We start from the raw sequence: 21,079 nt of genomic DNA, 5'->3' as shown, positions 1-21,079 counted from the left end.
ACCAATCCTTGAGCATGAAGGGTTAATGCCACCTGTGACAAAATCACTGTTAAAGAGGAAGTAAAGCCTAAAAAAAAAATGAGAAAAAAAAAAAGCCTGTAAAGACAAAGGCATAATGAGCTAGTATGCATCGCAATTACTTACCTTAAAACGAAGCCCTCGCAGTGCCGCCCGCTCAGCGACAGGACGGCTAACATGTCTGGCCATCCTGCTTCCTTGTTCGCGTCCTCCGGCCATCTGATTAGCCGGAGGCGCGATTACATCACTCCCGCTCATGCGCGCGGGAGCCGCCATTCACTGCATAGGGCTCTGAACGAATGGCACGGGTGGCCGTTCCTTCAGAGCACATGCGCCGATGACGTCATCGGCTGCATGCACTGTAAATATCTCCTAAACTGTGTATGTTTAGGAGATATTTATAGCACCTATAGGTAAGCCTTAATATAGGCTTACCTATAGGCAAAATACTTTAAAGTGGGTTTACACCCACTTTAAATAGGGAGGCCTGGCAAAATTTAAAGGATCATGGAGGTGGTGCATTAGCAGAGGAGATGGCGGGAAGGCAACAAAGTTCATGCTCACACCAGAAAATGTGTGGAAAGGTCTCAGAGGAAAGAAAGACGTAAATTGTCCTAAGACGCTAGAAAAACTGAGATAAGATGGGAGTCGTTGGGGTTATACTAGGCTGTTCTTACAGCTTTGTTGGCCAGTGTCCAATCTCCTGTAGGCAGTGCATAACCCAATATACCTGAATTCCTTCATCTATGCCCTCTTAATGTACTAGAAAGAAATCCTGTTTTTTTGCCAACATATTTGATGAGGCTGCAGAGCTTGTGCTTCCAATTTTCACAGCAAATAGGTAGAAGCCATTCAATCTAAACTTTGCTTAGCCCATAAAAGTCAGCACATGTTTAATTTAGAGCAACAAATGCCATAAACTAGACCCATTCAGGGGAAATTAGAATCTACCAGAGCTCTGCTAAAATTCACTACACCTGCTCTACGTTTTAAATAGATAATGCAGCATGGATTCCACACATACCTTCCTTTTTAAATAGAAGAAATACAAAACAACATCATGAGCATTGATATTTTGCATTATATATATATATATATATATATATATATATATACACAGTAAAACCTTGGATTGTGAGCATAATTTGTTCCGGAAACATGCTTGCAATCCAAAGCACTCATATCAAAATGAATTTCCCCATAAGAAATAATGGAAACTCAGATGATTTGTTCCACAACCATTTATTCATAAGTCCTTCAGTTTATAGTCTATATACAAAGATGATAGCAATATGATAGGTTGTGTAACCATAAAATGTCCATCCACAAAATGCAAGCTCCACAAGGGGATTAGAAGCAAAATCAAGCAGGAGCTACAGAGTATAAAAGAGATGAGAGGCGACTCTAAGTATAGCAACATGGTTACATTAATGAAGGTTCAACATTTAGCAACATGGTTGATAATTAAGAGACACAGCTAAGTATGCAGGCATCCGAGGTAAAGCTTTCCACATAGACCATCTTCTGAACCACCGCCTCTCACCGCTGTCAGTCTGCAATCGTGACCAGGAAGAATAGCCTGCAGTAGAGTGATCTGAAAGTCAGGCTTTGAAACGCTTATGGAGCGCAGCGTGGAAGGGATGATGAAGATAGCTGTGCGGAGGATGGTCTATGTGGACAGCTTTACCCCGGATGCCTGCATACTTAGATGTGATTGATTTAATCATCAACCATGTGAGTTGCAAAATATTGACCTTCATTAAATGTAACAATATTGCTACACTTAGAGGCGCCTCTCTTCTCTTTTATACGTTGTGACATAACGCTACTTGTATATCAAGACATCGCTTGTATATCAAGTCAAAATTTATTTTAAAAATTTGCTTGTCTTGCAAAGCACTCTCAAACCAAGTTACTCTCAAACCAATATATATATATATATATATATATATTATATATATATATATATATAAGGATATTGCCAACTCAATGATGACATATCAAGCCATATCAACATAGCAACTGTCACACCTAGACTATCCATTTATTTTACTGCTAACACTTTTTTTTCACAGCAATTTACGATATGTTATGTTTTGAATTCTAGATGTAATGGATTGTATACGTGGGATTGTATGATATTTTTTTCCCTTTTATTGACAACTAGATATACTTATGTCTTTTTTCAAACAGACTAACTATGCAATGGTTTCTTCTGTGTCTTCATTTAGTATTTAATAAGGTACATTTTAAAAAAGAAATGGTTCAAACTCCAACCATAACCCAAAGGACATTTGCCAAGTTTTAAAAGGAAAGCCCTTGTACTGTTGACGTTTCATTTTCCTATTACACTGTTTACACGAGGTAAGGAATATATTCTAGCTTTGAAGAATAGTTTGTCATAGCAGGAGGTTTGCAAGTCTAATATTTATTTTTTTATATAGGAATGTCTTTAAAACATGGAGACATTTGATTGGCTAATGAACATTCCAAACCTGAACAAACATGGACGTAGAAATGCACATTTCTGTACTTTTATGAGAGCAAGAAGTGCGAAAATAATTATTTTTTTGGTAAAGTTGACAACATATTCTTTGGTATGCAAAAACCACATTTATTGAGTGGTTGGAAATATGTGACTCCTTTGCAGGTCTTGCTATGAAATTTAAACCTGGAATCATTTCACAGTTCTGCATTTCAGGCAGTCGTGAAAACACTGATTTTAACCAATGAGTAATCTATATAGTCCAACCACATAAGAATAACAACTTTATTTTTATTCAAAGAGATGCTACAGGAGGCACAGGTTACAGCAACACTGTGTGGCAATAGATATTTTCTTTGCTGTGAGCTGCCCAGCCATTTTCTGGGTAATAAAGATATTATATACACATAGCACAAACTGACTACCAAGACCAAAGTCTAATGTTACAAGTCAAATACAATAGGCTCTATAAAAAAGAAGCCAGACAATCTGCCTAAATATATACATAAAAGCTACAAAACCGTGGCTAAGATAGGCTTTGTGCTAAAATAGATCTTGTCAAAGCAAAACTCCTATTAGAAAATCAAAAAGAAAATAATACCCTCTTCCTGCTTCATAACAAAACTCTCTGGGTCTCTGCCCCATTTTGTGCTTCAGTATTTCTAGGTATGGGGAATGCAATGCACATTCTCACTGGCCTCCCAAAAAATGCAGTTATGCAGTCTTTTAAAGCTAGGCACTTTGCTTGAAAGATTCCAAAATAAGATGAATAGAGCTTTATGGGCCTTTAGTGCTGCTCTGTATTAAAGAATCAGCATATTCAGTTGACGTCAGCCGTGGGTTGTAAGAGACACAAGTTCTCCTGTGCTCGCGAGCCATTTTGTGCCTGGCTTACCACGAGCGGGAAGGCTTACAGACTGGAGTCCAGAGCGAGCTACGGATCCCGGGCCCCCTACGAAAGCGCCATGCATCGTGACTCTTGTCCGCTAGACTGCAAAGTCTATGTAGGAAATCTTGGAAACAATGGAAATAATATAAAACAGAACTTGAGCGGGCTTTTGGCTACTATGGACCTCTTCGTAGTGTGTGGGTTGCCAGAAATCCCCCTGGCTTTGCATTCGTAGAATTTGAAGATCCTAGAGATGCAGCAGATGCAGTTAGAGAGCTTGATGGACGGACAATGTGTGGGTGTCGCGTTAGGGTTGAATTATCGAATGGGGAAAAGCGAAGCCGGAATCGTGGTCCTCCGCCATCTTGGAATAGGAGGCCTAGGGATGATTACCGTAGGAGGAGTCCTCCTCCAAGACGCAGATCTCCAAGGAGAAGGAGCTTTTCCCGTAGCCGTAGCAGGTCCCTTTCTAGAGATCGTCGAAGAGAGAGATCTTTGTCCAGAGAAAGGAACCACAAACCATCACGTTCATTTTCTAGATCAAGAAGTCGGTCCAGGTCAAACGAGAGAAAATAACATGGATGCCTTCAACTGTGTACAGATGATGGAAAGATTTTTTTGTTTTGACATGCTTTTTAAACTTTTTTTTATTAGGTGTTCACATTGTATTGTCTTGTAACAAGTGGTGGAAAATGTGGTTCGATTATGTTTCCAGTCAGAAAAACTGGCAAATAAACATAACTTTATACTGTAAAAAAAAAAAAAAAGAATCAGCATATTCAGACAGTCTTTAGTTATGCTAGGTACGTGTGATTTCAGATGAAGTGCAGAATATAATCAGTTAATTTAGCGCAGATGATCTATGGTTAAGAGTCTTTACCGTGAAAGATATTAGATAAGCTCACCAAATTAGCATCATACTTTAAAATGGGACTTCAATGTTCATTCTCTAAATTATATAAAGAAGCATGGCCAAGTCCTTATGTTAAATGGAATGTATAGTAATGGAAACATTTTTCCAAATTCAATATGTTCAGGACTATATGTTAGCGCTATTATTTTGTTGTCACCCTGATATAACCAAATAAAGCCCAATTCAAAGGATTACAGTGTTGCTGGCTCTTTCTGTGTTTGTACTACATATTAAATGCTTTAAAAAAATGTTTGCATTAAACAGAAACAACAATGCATATGAATGCTACTTACAGTATATACACCTATATCCAGCTAGCAGGTGAAGCAGAAAGCTGCTGTTCAAATTTTTACCAAGATACTCTAGTCTTTCGGAGAGGAAGTAGTGAATGATGCTAGTTGTCATTCAACTTATAAGACTGGTAACATCTAGTGGCAGAGTGGTAAGTACTACAGCAAAAGCTGCTTTTTAAATTTGTACCTTTCCCAATCAGCTGGGGAGGGACTCATCCACTTCTCCTTCTCAGTACAGCTCCGTGAAGATTTTGAATTAGAGGCAGTCTGAACACAAACAGTTTCTACTGTGCTTTAAGGCTGGGTTCACACAGTTGCCCCGTAGCAATGTGCACATTACAGCAACATGTGAAAATGTGTGATGGTGTGCTGCAGTTTCATTTATTCTTAAAGTGGTTGTAACTCTAAAAAAAAAAAAAAAAACAAACAAACATGCTCCTGTTCCTTTAAGGCACGAGATACAGTATAGCATAGTATTTTTGCCACGTCAATTGTCCCTTTCTATGTTGTACAATACCTGGCTGATCCTGCCTGTTCTTGTCTCCCCCTCTGTAAACTGACCACGTTTATCATGGCTGCTCTCTGATAGCGTAGTCAGTTTACGTGCCATCCTCATCCTGCTATCTCGTTAGTGTCTCTGAATCTCCCCCTCCCTCTCTCATCTGTAGTCTATATGTGAGCCAATCTACTCCCCGCCTCTCCCCCTGCCTATATAGAGCAATGCTATTCCCCTTAAAGCTGCTCCTCCCCTCCTCTTTGTTAACCAGTTCCCACCCAAGTTTTTTCTGACATTTCTCTCCTGCATATAAAAATCTGTGTTTTTTTGCTAAAAAAATTACTTAGAACCCCCAAACATTATATATTTTTTTTGCAGAGGCCCTAGAGAATAAAATAGTGGGTGTTGCAATTTTTAATGTGGCAGGGTATTTGCGCAGCGGTTTTTTAAACATGATTTTTTTGGGGGGAAAAATACACTTTGATTTTTTTGCACACAAATGCTATAGAATACCAAATTTTTTGTTAAAATATAAAAAATGATGGATCACTGGGTAAATAGGTACCAAACATGGCACGCTTCAAAATGGGGTACCCCCCTGGAATTACGCCAAACTATGGTACCTAAATGTCCTTCCTGCAATTAATCACCAATCCTTTCTGCAATCAATCGACCAATCCTTCCTACAATTGATTGACCGATTCTTCCTGCGATTGATAGACTGATTCTTCCTTAATTTGTTTGATCCTTCCTGCAATTGACTGATTGATCCTTCCTGCGATCGGCCGACTGATACTTCCCGCAATCGATTGATCCTTCCTGCAATCAATCGACCAATACTCCCTGCAATCAATCGATCCTTTCTTCTATCCTTTGATCCTTTTTTTGATCAACCAATGCTTCCTGCGGTCAATCGACCGATCCTTCCTGCGATTGATCAACTGACCCTTCCTTACTTTGATCCTTACTGCGATCGACCGACCGATCCTTCCTTTGACCAATCCTTCTTTAAATTGATCCATCCTTCCTATCTTGGATCCTTCCATCCTGCATTATTTTTGTGCTAGTAATTTTTTGCAATGTTATTTATATACCGGGTTGATCCTGCTCTCTCTGCAGCATCTGTATCTCCCTCACTCCCCCTCCCTTCCTGTCATTACCATGGTCTGCGTGAAGCTGATCCTCTGCCCGCCACTCTCTCCTCCTGAACCTGAAACTAACAGCAGAGGAATGTGACCCCCCTCCCACTGAAGTCCCCCTGCGAGAAAACCATGTAACTGCACAGAAGCAATGCTAGGAAAATATATTTAGAGATTATATTGCTGAAAAAAAAAAAAAAAACACACTGCCATTACTCCTGCACCATAAGAGAATCTATCATGGGAGTTTATTGTTGAGACTTTACAACCATTTTAAAGGCATCCTAATACACCTTACCAAGGCACCTGTGTTCACACGCACTACATTGAACTGTTACACTCCTGTGTATGCTCCTTTAGGTCCACCTTAGAAAACTCATAACTATTTTAGATATCAGTGTCATGGATAAATGAGGGTGTCAAGCCACTCCTCCCCTGGCACCAGGTGTGAATGGGTCTGTTTATATTCAAACTTATTTATAATGTATGAATGAGCTTGAAAGTAAACAAAGCCATCCATATAAGGGTGACTTACCACAATACTTATTTCACAGTAGATTACTGGTATTTATTTACAAACACAAATCAATTCATAAAATGTTGTTTAAAAAAAAGAAATGATAAATATATAGTTAGGTCCATATGTACGTATTTGGACACAGGAACAATTTTCATACTTTTGGCTCTGTATGCTACCAGAATAAAATTTAAAGGAAACAATCCAAATGAATTTGAAGTGCTGGCTTTAAGATTTAATTGCAGAAGTTGAACATAAATATCAAGTACAAATTTTAGGAAGCCCATTTTCAGGGGCTCAAATCAAATGTAATTGGACAAATGAATATAATTATAAATACAATGTTCATTTTTAATATTTTGTTGAGAATCCTTTACTGGCAATTACTATTTTGTTGAGAATCCTTTACTAGCAATGATTTGAACCCATGGACATTACCAAAGGCTAAGTTTCCTTCTTTCTGATGATTTGCCAGGCTCTAACTGTAGCGGTCTTCAGTTGTTCTTTGTTTGTGTGTCTTTCTGCCTTTAGTTTAGCCTTCAGCAAATGAAATACATGCTCAACGCTTGGGTTGAGATCAGGTGATTGACTTGGCCATTGCAGAATATTCCACTTATTTTTCTTCAAAAGCTCCTGGGTTGCTTTTGCAGTGTGTTTTGGATCATTGTCCATCTGCACTGTGAAGCGCCATCCAATCAACTTTGCTGCATTTGGCTGAATCTGGGCTGACAGAATATCCTTAATACTGCAGAATTTACCTGCCTGCTTTGGTCTTCTGTCACCTCATCAATAAACACCAATGACCCAGTGACACTGGAAGCCATGCATGCTTATGCCATCACACTGCCTCCACCATGATTTACAGATGACTTTGTGTGCTTTGGATCAGGAGCTGTTCCAAGTCTTCACCACACTTTTTTCTTCCCGTCATTCCAGTGCAGATTATTCTTAGTTTCATCCATCCAAAGGATGCTTTTCCAGAACTGGTCTGGCTTTTTTAGATGTTTTTTGGCAAAGTCTAATCTGGCTTTTCTATTCTTTAGGCTTATGAATGGTTTGCACCTTGTGGTGAACCCTCTGCACTCTGCACTCGTGAAGTCTTTTCTTGATTGTAGATTTTGACAATGATACGCCCACCTCCTGGAGAGTGTCCTTCACTTGTCTGGATGTTGTGAATGGGTTTTTCTTTACCAGAGAGGAGAATCCTATGATCCTCCACCACTGTTGTCTTCTGTGGACATTCAGGCCTTTTTATGTTGCTGAGCTCACCAGTGTGTGCTTCTTTTCCTCAGAATGTACCAAACTGTTGATTTGGGCACTCATAATGTTGTTGTTTGTAATTTTAAATAGATACCAACACAAATCCAGGGTTAAAAATGCAAACTTTTCTATTTTTGGCCCTTTTTTCCCCAATTTATTTAACTCCTTCAAAATATGACAATATTATGAAAAATAAATAAGTAAAGAGCAAAATAATTTTTTACAACTATGAAGGGTATACAGATGCATTAACATGTATAGCACACAGATGTTATTTTTTTATTCGCAATCTCTCAATTTAAGTAAATGGGCTGCAGGTTCACAGCTCCAAGGTCCAGAACTGCTCATTTTCCAGGCTGAATGATGGCCAGCATTATTGAACCCACTTACTTTGAGCCCAAGCTGTCAAAGATACCACTTTGGGGTGCATGAGCAAATGTACAAAAACAACGCTAATGTGCGGCTCTTCAGACCTGTTAGGACAGGGTTTGACAAAACCCAGGCACCAAGTCGCAATGGGGACTGGAAATTGCGTTCTGGCGCCTGGGCTAAACCCCAACAGTGGTCTGGATTCCTCCCATGTGGTCCCCCTGCGGGTGTGCAGACTTAGGTTGGGCTGACCAAAACTGAGGCTGTGGCTGTACGGCCTGCTGGAGAGGGACACACTCCTCTGGTGGGCAGTGCTGTGGCGAGCGCCGCTTGCTCTCACTGCCCACCTCTGACATCATCTTCTCAGTTTGACAGCTGGGGTTGCTAGCTTGATCGGTCACCCATTCCTTACCCCTGTTGTGGAGGTGGAGTGCCACCTCATCAGTGCCCATTAGTTCCACCTCTCAGTGCCCATCAGTACCGCCTATCAGTGCCACCTGTCAGTACCCATTAGTGCCACTTATCAGTTCCCATCAGTGCCAACTCAGTGCCACCTATCAGTGCCCATCAGTGCAGCCTATCAGTACCCATTAGTGCAGACTATAAGTTTTTATCAGGGCAGCCTCATCAGTGCTGCCTCATCAGTGATGTCTATTAGTACCACTTCATCAATGCCCATTAGTGCCACCTCATCAGTGCCCATTAGTGCAGCCTATCAGTGCTCATCAACGCAGCTTCATCAGCGCATATCACTGAAGGAGAAAAATGACTTATTTTCAAAATCTTATAACTAACAAAGAAAAAGGGTTTTTTTTTTTCTCTGTATTTTTTTGCTAGGCATTAGGCGTGAGCAATTCCTATTGCATGACACACTGGACATCCAGTTCTGGGCGCTGGGCAGCTGATTTACAAAACTGTCTCCTAACTTTTTTAGCTGACTCCTAGAATCTACGCAAATTTGTTAAGCCCTGTGTTAGAAGGCTGCACTTCATATGCTCTGAGTTTTCAAAGTTGACCACTACTAATCTAGAACCTACTAAGGGTATATTACTCCATTGTTTAAGGCATGCAAATGATGTACCACAGGATTGTGACAACAAAATATGAAAACCTTCTTTAAAAAACACAAATTATATTTAAACTTTATATGCATGAGAGGTAATTACAAACAGCAGCTTTAAATCATAAATTTCCTTCAGGAGTAAACCCTGATTGATTATGCCTAAAAAGCTAATCACTTCCAAATGTTCTTTTGGAGTCACTTATCCACAACCCTCCCAATTACTTTCAGAGAAGATTTTCTGTCTGTGTCCTTCACAGGCCATTTCTTACTAGTGCTGACTTCCATCAAGCCTTGGAAACTTTAGTGTGAACATGAACTTCTAAACTTGTACAAAGGCAATGTATTTCTAGAGTCATGACACAGAAGCACTTCTTGAATAATAAAATAAAAATAAGTCTTGTTACATTCTCGTTCTCTCTGTTCTGAGCTGTTTTGGAAATAACAGTACTACACATAATTCTATTATTTAGCAATAACTACAATAATGGCTTCTCCAATGTACACAAATTATGTTCTGAACTCTTCAACCTAGTCCTAAATACCTGGGAAAAAAACAATTGCCAGGTTGTCATGGCAATTTCCAAAAGTTACCTGCTGGCCACAGCACGTTCCTGTATTGACTTGCAGATGTTAGGAACCATTAGAACTGATACCTAGCAGTTAGACCTCACAAAGTGAAGACATTTACTGCTGTGAGAAAATAAAAATCTAGAAATGTGTATTTCTCAAGATATTTCAAGTAGATTAGCATCTAGTCACATTGATATCACTGCTGTTTATATAGTTATGGAGGTCTAATTACAACCATTATCAGGGCTTTATTTACCATAAGACACCTGTGGGCTAGTGCTTAGGCTTAGCAAGTTGAGGGGGGGCAAAGGTCTAAAAATGTGTCATTGGGTATGAAGTCCTTATGTTGTTTTCCTCTTCTGGACATTTGTAGCTCAATTAAGCTACTCTAGACTGTAAGTGTAAGGGAGTGCGGGATATGTTGAGAGGAGTAAGAAGTTCCTTTATAGTTCAGAAAACATAAATCAATTTACTAACTTGAGGCTCCATTTACATCACTTTCTGCTCCTGCTACACACCCATTAATAAAATGCAGGGAGAATTGTGGAGCTTGCTTAACCGCTTAGGCTCTGGACAGTTTTACCCCCTTCATGACCGGGCCAATTTTTTGCTATTCAGCACTGTGCTATTTAAACAGGCAATTGCACGGGTCATGCAACACTGTACGCAAATTAAATTTATGTCCTACACAATACAAAACTAATAACAGGTGGCTTTTTAGTTATCGCTCTGTAAACTGAAATCAAAGCAAATAAAGAGCTCAGTGTTGTATTGTCCTAAAGTCAAGTACACTAGACATGATCTCCTTTTTACTAAGAAAAAGGTCCAACAAGTTAATGTTAGTACAATTATCACCAAATATTCTAGTGAACACAGGGAAGTCAAGCGTATTCTTGGCAAATATTGGCATCTATTGACCTCGGACCCCATTGTGGGACCCCTTGTGCCCCCTGCCCCTCTGGTCACCTACAGACAGGTCACTTCTGTTGGTGACCAGTTGGTGCACAGTGAGTACCGAGGTTCCAGGCGGGGAGATGCATGTAAATTGCTAGGCACCTTCCCATGTGGATCTTGTTCACATTGTCAGTATATCGATAGAAGAGGTTGTCTATGTCTACCTAATGGCCAGTTATTCCACCCCAGGCACTTTGTCAATTGCCAAACTGCAGGAGTGGTATACCCCATGCTATGTGAATGCGACTGTTTCTATGTGGGCAAGACCATTCAAAAGTTTTGCCAGCGTATATAACGCCATGTTCAAATTATGCGATGTAATGACCCCTAACTCTCTTTGGGGAGGCATGTCATACGTGTCCATGATGGCATTTTTCCCCATATATCTTTTTTGGCACTGGTTCGAATCCACCCCAGCCCATGAGGAGGAAACCTCAACAAGCTCCTCTTACAGTGTAAGCTGTGGTGGATTTTTGATCTAAACGCCACTACTGCTCTAGGACTCAAAGAGGCTTTCAATTTTAAGCCATTTCTCCAGGGTTTCACTTCGAGAGGTTTTTAAGGAGATTTATTATTGTATATTGAATTGTAGCCTACTAGATTATTGGCAGGCTTATTCTGGGGTAAAAGTGAGGCTAACGTACACCATTTTCTCACTACCATTTGCTAATAGCTATATATATTCCCCCAGTGGCTGTTAATTCCTTTATATCTATACATCAATATTTTGGAAACATCATCTGATAGCACCTCTCTCCTCTTTCCCCTTCCCTGTGATCCTCCTCCTTTTCCCTTCCCTACCCTTATTCGTTTATATGTTGTTCCCACTATATGCATTGGTTCTTTTTTTTCAGGATTGATTGTAATACACATTATTGAATATTGTTTGTTCTTTTCTGGTTCTAATGAAATTATGTAACTCTACTAACGTTATGCTTATGTACTATTACCTTGGAATTTGCATACCTATCAATCAATCTTTTGCTCTATGTACGTGCCTCCTTGTGACATACTCATGTGTGTGATTATTTGCCGCTTGGTGATCAACCCCCGTCACGCAAAGGCCCCAGGGCGTTTCACTAATCTCGGGGCCTTTCAACATGGCCGCACTATGTTTTTGCGGGCCGCTGCCATTGGATTGGTCGGTGACACGGCCTTCATGGGCGTGCTGGTGGCTCTGTGATGTCAGGTGCTGTTGTGCATGCGCAGCAGGGCTGGACGCCACTGACCCGAGGGATCATCTCGGGTGCCAATCCCTGGAGCTGTGCACAGATGGATGGACTATTATAGTCTTTCCAGCTACAAGCACACCAGTTTTAATTTTCCAATTGATGCGGTAGGGGGGCAGGTTGGGTGCTACCACACCCCCTAGTGCAGGTATATCTGCACCTTTGAGGGCTTTCTACCCCTCTGCAGGCCCCACTTTGGATGTGGCTGAGAACTGCTCACAACAATGTGTATGTAATTATGTCTAGGGGGGAATTTTTGTTTGCATTGGATGCTTGTGTTTCCAGTGGATCCGGCACCCATTGCTAGGCACCACTTGGAGTCTTCCTCATGTCCTAAATATTCATTCCTTTTATACACTAGATATGTTACAATGCTTGTTGAGGAAACCCACATGTCTATTACTATTATTACTATTTTTTCATTAGGACTGGTTCCCTTTTTGCTCATCCTTGTGGGTGAACAACGTGGCAGAACCTTTGAGCATTTGCTCATTCAAGCTCTTCTACCATCCTTTGGCCTTGACACAAACGGCCTTATCCCGGGGCAACACACTGAGACATGGTCACAATGGGGTACATATCCAGGAGCTAATTTTCAATTTGCTTTGACCCAATTGTGAGTATACATTAATATTTTATATATGCCTTGATGACTGTATGGAATTGGTAATGATTATATTGTTTGGACAAATCACATATATTGACAAGTATACTTTGCATTTATAGACCTGAGTACCCTGTTCCTATTTTCCCTTGAAGAAAGAATTTTTATGTTCTGAAACATGTTGGATATGGATGTGTCACTGTGAAGCTTTGCCTGGTTGGGTATCCAAATTTTTTGACCCGCCTGACTTCCCTGACTGAACTTATGGTTCTTAAGGTACATGTGTACTCTTATGAATGGTCAACTGTTTTTTACTTCCGCAATGTGATAGTTGTCACTTTTTACTATGTGAAATAAATTCATTAATTGTATACTCTTATTACTTCATTCATTCTCTGCCTAAAAAATCCCACCTGAGGGCCCCCCTTTTCTTTTTGTGTTTCTCTCTCTAAAATGGTACTTGGTTTTTAAAAGGGAAAAATTCCAAACACTCGCCCAGCGCTTACTGTTGTGAGGGATATGACATACAGCTGGATAATAAAATCATGCATAAATTTCATAAAATGTCCTGATAGCAGCTACTGTAATATAAAACAGTCTATAAAACAATGTAATAAATACTAAAATTGTAGGATGTTCAGCATTAATTACACTCAGCAGCGCTCAATATGTATCAACCAGTCCACATGAAAGGTAGCTATATATAGGAAAACAGTGCAGTGTGCCTGAGTCCTCAGTAGAAGTCCCAAGAGACGAAATGCGTCAGGACGCAGGCACGCTGTCTCCTTGATGGTCATAGACGTTTTGGCTGGAATCCGGATCTCGCCACCTGACTAGGCTGAAAGAGAACCATTCAGTAGCGGTGAGCTGGCCACAGCGTCTCGATTATCATTTAATGCTTGAAAATTTTCATTTGATGTAAGCATATTGGATTTGGGGGGTTTTGCTTTGGTGTGTTGTGTTGAAATAAAGACTGCAAGACAGTATTACACTATTGTGCCTCCCATTCCATTTTTTTGGTACCGTTTGGTCCCTGAGGGATATCCAAGCACAGTGGTCGTCCAGGTGTCAGCAGAGGTGGTCCAGACTCCCAAAGGGTGCAAGCAACCTATGCTTATAGGCGTATAATTATTGTAACTCTGGTGAGTGTCCATTCCTAAGGGGATCACTTTTTGGTGTGGTGAAGGTGTACGCCGGATCAGAACACTGAACACTGAGCACTGGGAGTACCAATATTTTATGAAAATTTTATGGATATTTTATGTGTTTTTTTTTAACAAACAGACTCTATTGAGTGTGGATTTTACTCTTTTATGAGGACTGTATATTTTGCAATATATTTCTACCTTTCATGTGGACTGGTTGATTTTCAATATGATAAAACATATTGAGCGCTGCTGAGTGTAAATAATGCTGAACATCCTACAATTTTAGTATTTATTACATTGTTTTATAGGTACTTGGTTTTTGTTATAGTTATTTTTATTTCTTATTATTGTTCAGGATACATAAATAGTCTACTACGCAGTTTTGACTATGCAAATGGGCACCATGGCACTTTATCTTGTATATTGATCCAATGCTTTACTTTTTGACAACATATTCTGAGCTATGGAATCATTTTTGAATCTTTAAGTAATATTCTTGCTTAATCTGTTGTAAAATGTTAGATTCATTTAATATGTCTAAGCTTCAATAAAAAAAAAAAAAAAATCTTTAGGTGGGATTTAATCACCACTGGGATTTTTATTATTTATTATATAAACCAAAAAAGACCCAAAAATATTGTTTTACATGCTGCTATAAAACATATCCAATAGAAAAAAAAAATATTTTTCTTCATAAGTTTTGGCCAAAAAGTATTCTGCTAAATTTTTTGGTTAAAAAAAACAAAAAAACAATCAGTGTATATTGACTGGTCTGCGTGAAGTTAAAGGCATCTACAAATTATAGTATATATACTAGAATTTGTATTTATTTATTTTTATACTAGTAATGGCGGTGATCAGCGACTTAAAGGGGGACTGTGGCGGGAAATCTGACACTAACTGACACTGAGTGGGAACTGACTTACTGACACTGACATCACCAGTGACATTAATACAGAGATTATTGCTAATACTATACACTGTCACTGTACTAATGAAACTGGCTGATAATGGGTTAACATCTAGGGGCAATCATAGGGTTAACTGCGTGCCTAACAATGTGTGATGTGTGCTGCTTTAACTAAACCATGTGGTTGTTTTTTCAGCCACATCGCCGCTCAGTGTATAGAGCCCTGTGTTGTTAGTAAACTCAAGGCTCTGTACTGTGATTTGTTAAGCTGATCAGCAGGTTCCAGCCATAAATCAACCGCGACCTGCCGACCATCTTGCATTGTACTGAATCACAGCACATATGGGGTGCGCGCACGCCCCTTACCCAGAAATTCCTGGTGATGTACATGTGGTTGCCATGCTGCAGTATTTTTACATGGAGCAGTCCGCAAGAGATTAAAGCTGAATTCCAGGTATGGATTTAAATTGTTACGTTGGTCCAGTTTGGACCAATGTAACTCTGCATATCTGGCCTGTCCTCACTGGAAGCTGGAAATCACTGTAGTAGGCAGCACTATTACAGTCATCTCCACTAGCTTCCAGGTCCCATTACCCAGCAGCTACCCTACTGCTTGTGAAACACAGGAGATCACTCGCTCCGCACAGGCGGGATTCAGAGAGCGTGTTGCATCTTCTCAATGAATGCAAAGCGTTCTATGATTGGAGAGGGTGAAGAGATTGTGACATTGCCACCACACCTCTCCACTACATCCAATCTGACAACACTTTTCATACATTATAAATCAGTACTAAAAAAAAAAAATGCATAGCAATTTGCACAGTGAAAGTGCATGCACTGTTTAATCATTCTGTGTGAGTGGGGGAAAAAAAACAAATGTCATGGGCCTATTTCCTGTGCTGGTCCAATGTGTTTCAGTGATTTAAAAGAGAAAATACTGCATTTGATGACTAGGTGTACTAAGTAACGTAGGAAATCCCTATAAAACTTACAACAATCTTGTGGCCAAATGAAATATTTTCTGCTTTAAACCAATTAAAAACACTCAAACAGCACATAAATCCATTTGCCACATTTGCAAATAGCAAATGCATTTTTTTTATATAAATACACCATTTAGTACTGATTTTTATATTAAAAAAAGAATAGCGCGCAAATGCAAAAGAAATTACTACCAAATCTGAAGACAATCCATAAATAAAAATGGGGATTTGGTCCCACCATATGGCCATATCGTGCTCAAGCCCACTACTGCGTCAAAGTACCCCATTATCAGTGGGTCCTACACTATCCATGAAAAAGAGATGAATCCAGCCTTTCTAACCCTTGGAGACAATACTCCTTGCTGGGAAAGATGTGCAAATGCACTACAGGGGACTCCTCCTATATCCACTAAATGGTGGACACTGATTGAACACAGGTGTGTGTGGGGGGGGGGAGGGTTGCTCAACCTCGATAGTCTGGTCAGACCGAATACATAGTAAACAGGCAAAAAATTTGGGGGAGCATACCCATGTATTTCTAAAGCTGCTGCAGCTATGAACCAAAAGACATGTATATTAAAAAAGAATAGCGCGCAAATGCAAAAGAAATTACTACCAAATCTGAAGTACTGATTTTTGCAAGCCTCATTCACACTGGCAATGACATACATGCATTTATTTGCATTTATAGTACACATAGAAGGCATGTAATAATTGTAAGGCCTCTTATGCATAGGCATACAATTTTATACAGGAATTTGCTGGCAGAAAGTTGGCTGCAAGACCCTGTGTAAAAAGTGGCCCATAGTGCATCTCATCTCACACATACATACTCATATATGACTAAGGTCGAGGTCATTCTGGGACGCTCCGATGACCAGTGAATGACTCACTGCCTAGTAATTTTTTATGAATACAAATGATAATTATTCCTAGTTTATTAAGGTATCAAAAAAGAAGAGTTGTCTTGGCCTGTGTTCCCTCATAGTTGCCAAAAAGATTCAAAACTAGGTTGTAAATGACAGAAAAATGTTAATCTGATTCTTAGCTATGGGTCAATGTAAAGGTTATAGCTAAGATGTAAATATAGCGCAGATTAACCAACACAGGGCTACTGTTTTTCTTTGTGGCTATGTAGAGTTTTAGAAAAAAATCATGATACTAACATTTCATCTAAAACTAAAAAACACATTATCTCTACACTGATTTGTGAGGGTAGTATACACAGGAAGGGCACATAAAGGGTATTATGGTGGGCAGTATTTGCAGGAGAGCAGTGTGGAGAACATAGCAGAGGGCATTATGTTTAGGAGAGGAATGTGGAAGGTATGACAATATATGGTATGTGCAGGAGGTGAGTGCAGAGTGAATAAGGGGCATAATATGCAGGAGGAGTGTATAGGGTATGGCAGCAGGAAGTATGTGCAGGAGAGGAGTGCAGAAGGTATGATAGAGGGCATTATATTGTATGCAGAAGGAGTATATAGGGTTTCATAGCAGGAAGTACAGTATGTGCAGGAGAGGAGGGAAGAGGGTATGACGGGGAAAAATATCCAGGAGAGGAGTGTGAAGCATATACGCAGAGATTAAAATGGGGGACAGTATATGCAGGAGAAGAGTGTGAAGGGTATGATGAGGGGTGTTTCATGCAGGAGAAAAGTGTTTAGGGTATAACAGTGGGCAGTATGTACAGAAGAAGGTATGACACTGGGCAGTAAGTGCATGAGAGGAGCACGAATGCTATGACAGAGGACAATATGTAAAAGTAAAGAAGTGTGGAAGAGGAAAAATAAAGGTCTCAGTTTGCAGTCTCCAAAACAAATTTGTGCTACTGTCAGGGCCGGTCTACTGTTTATCACCCGGGTCCCACACTTTTTACCCATTCACGTTTGCAACCACTTCAGCATTCCCCAGAAAGCTATTCTAGGTATTCTGCAGTCCGCACGTTTAGATACTCTTGCACTCCTCCTGCTGGTATTTAGCGAAAAGTTCTGACAGACACTTTCCTTGAGGTCATATCCAGGAAAGTTATTTAACCCTTTTGTCTCCACTGACATTTTAGACAGCAGCAGAGTGTTTATACACACACAAATAAAATCTGACTAGCTAAATGTTTACTTTCAGATGGAAACGTTCCATCAACTCTATAGCCACCAGATTGCATTCACAGAGCCCCATAAGTGTCCCCCTGCCACAATTCCTAGTCTCCGCTATCCCACCTGTGGGCCTGGGACCCACATGGGGGGAGCTGCCAGGCAGAGGGGAGGGTGACCCACAAACATCCACTCGCTGGTCTTCCTTAGCCTGTAAGAGCCTGGAAGCAACACAAATTGCATCACTTCTGATTTCTGATGCTATTTTCCTGGCTGCTGTGGCTCGGGAAGAAGCTTATGGAGCACAATCTGCTCTAGCAGTCTATGGCCAGCGGTAGGACTTATGCACATAGCATGGGCAGAATATAGCCGTGTATAAAGCAAATAGCCTCTTAAAAGCAGAGTTCAGGGACAAAAAAACATGCCCTGAATCTGCATTTAGAGAAGCTTTGTGGCATCATTTACACACATGCACACATAAATGTACGCTTTTGAGTTATTATGGCTTTAAGAACTACAGGAGTCAGACAGAACAGTCAAGTGTATTCAAGCCTTGGAATTTTCTGTTAGCAGATGAAAATAGAAATCCCTAATAACCAATTGTGACTGGATTAGTATGCAATACTCTTGTCATATTTCTTAGAACATAATGAAATAATCTGAATCTTTTTTCTTTTTTTTCGTTTTGAACAGAGAGGAAGGATGAGAACCTCTCCATTAGCCATTTATTGTTGTCTGTGTCCCCACTCATACCTCTCATTGTGATCTATGTATCAAAGACAAAAGTGTGTGGAAATCTCTCTAACAGGTACACACACAAAACAGCAACTCACAGAGGTTGTAACCCTTAAATTTTCTACTAAAACATCATCTATGAAACGCTTTTTTTAGTTGAGTGGGGTAGAATCCTTGCAAGCTTTTTTTGTTGTGTCACTCCCTGTGTTGGAAAATTCCACTCACTTTCTGTGCCAAAAGTTAACTGAACAGGAAGTGAATGTAAATCCCCAAAACCTAGGACAAACACCAGGAAATACACCAATCTGCCTCCAGCAGATGGATGACTTCATTTTTCAAAGATCATTTTCTTAGGCCCAGGAAAAGTCACTTGATTTAAGTTCAATATATTGTTACTGTATATGCTGTAATACATCAGGTATTTATTTATATACACTTGTAAAATTACTAATAGAGAATTTTTAAGTGCTTGTCTAGACATGAATAGGAAAAATTACATATTTTATGTTCTAAATGTTGCATTTCAGTTGTTGCAGTGCACCAAAAGCACATTACTTTTCAATATTTCAGATACAAAGTCGTAGATAACTAGCTTGGAAGCCAAGAAAAATCATTTTTTTTTATTTCAGGCTTTCTGGGAAGCTCTTGACTGCTGAGTATACATAAGAGAACACGACCACAAATATGTCAAGAACCTAAGGGCTTGGAGGACAGTTTCATCCTGTTAATAAGAAGTAGGGATTTTAGTTTGAAAGCCTTAGGGAAGCAAAGACTTAAAAAAACAGCCATCCCTTTCTTTTTCTTCATTTCATGCAGCTTTACTTTGTTATAAGAACATTTGCTGTCATGTGTAACTTTTCTAAGTTTGAGAAAAATCAGTAAATTGAATAACACTATCTAAGCTGTAGAAGTTTTAATAGTTATACATTTTGGAAATTATATTAAGAAATGCACTAGTCAACAAATTCCTAAACTAGACATTCCTGGGCATTGCTACCAAATATGTAAAACGGTAATACAAGGTCAGACAAATAATTGGCTTTTGAGGTTACGGGAGTTACTCAGTGTTAATCTTGGGGCTTTTCTAGTGTCTTTTAAGGTCGGCTGTCAGATGCTATACGAAATAACAGGTTTGGGCTGTTTAGTAACAAATTAATGTACATGTTGAGTCAATGTTTCAGAAAAAAAGGATTTCGAATCCAAACTGACAGTGGAGACGTTCTTACATTCTTTTAACAAACATTATTCTTAGCATTATTTAATTATCAGATTAAAAGAATAGCCTAAACTTACTACTTACAACAGTTTTAGACACGCAATTTTTTTTTTACCTTAATATTTCACCAGTTTAAAATTGCTAATCCAAGGATTTTATTCCCTGTTCTGATATTTCAGAGATTAAAATAGTTTTAGTTTATTTTTTAAGTTAAAGTGTTTTTAACCTGATATTTTATGTTTTGCATTTCTGTAATACTGTAAACAATAAATTCACTGCACTCTTTATTTTAGTAGAAATGGGTAGATTTATCTATTTTTCTTTTTTTTTTTGCTTTATTAAGTCCAACTCCAGGCTTTATCTTTCATTTTCACATTACCACATTTATTTTACATTACTTCAGGAGCTCTCCAAGCTCTGCTGAGAGCTCCTGTTATCCACATCAGGAGTGGCACTTCTGGCTCCCTGCTGTATTGGAGTAGTGTCTATGAATGAACCCAGTTCTAGTGTTGGACCTCAGCTCCCCTCACAATTTACAAAGCATAACACAGTGATGTGAACCACAAATACTCACTGTTTTCCTTGTTTCATTATATACTTTGAGTGATCAATTTAATCCTTTATTTTAATAAAATTTTAATAAAATTAAAGTATGCAGTGAACTGGAGTCTCTTCAGTCTATTGTAGGACTTATTATGTAGATATTTTTCATGGTTCATGTGTGTGGAATTCAATCAAAATGTTGCTGGATTTAAAGTATAACTAAAGGCAAAACTTTTTTTTTTAGTTTTGGATAGAGTGGAGAGGGATTAGATTGCTTGTCAGTTTTTATTGCTATCGGTAAGGAGATTCATCCTCTCTACTTGTCCTGTCTACCATTATCATTAAAAGTGAACATAAAAGAAAAATTACTAATTTTGGGTTGTCCCCAGAAAAGTAATAGAGGGGATATCTTCCAATGAGGACACTAGTTTTGGTGACCTGCGGGTCCCCAAGGTATTCCTTTAATTTGTAGGGATTTCCTCTCAATTTTACAGATGGTGAAAAAAAATCTGACAGGGGTTATAACCCTCCCTTGCTCTAGCCAAAATGAAAAAAAAAAGTTTTGCCTCTATTTCTACTTTAATTCTCTTCAAAAGAAGTGTCAGACAGTTTTAACAAACATCCAGACATCATTTATTTTCCTGAAACTCAT

General features: G+C 39.3%; 1 protein-coding gene and 1 pseudogene across 2 annotated transcripts in view; one reads left to right on the top strand and one right to left on the bottom strand.

Moving 5' to 3' along the window:
- Positions 1–21,079, bottom strand: part of UST (uronyl 2-sulfotransferase) — a 630,787-nt gene that overhangs the window by 537,674 nt on the left and 72,034 nt on the right. The gene's annotated exons all lie outside the window — the stretch shown is intronic.
- Positions 3,340–4,146, top strand: LOC309549161 (serine/arginine-rich splicing factor 3-like; annotated as a pseudogene). Its single transcript has one exon. The product of its transcript is annotated as a serine/arginine-rich splicing factor 3-like (transcript).

Source organism: Pelophylax lessonae (assembly GCF_965119305.1).
Source record: "Pelophylax lessonae genome assembly, chromosome: 3".
In the NCBI taxonomy this organism is placed as follows: Eukaryota; Metazoa; Chordata; class Amphibia; order Anura; family Ranidae; genus Pelophylax; species Pelophylax lessonae.
This window is presented reverse-complemented; position numbering and strand designations above follow the sequence as displayed.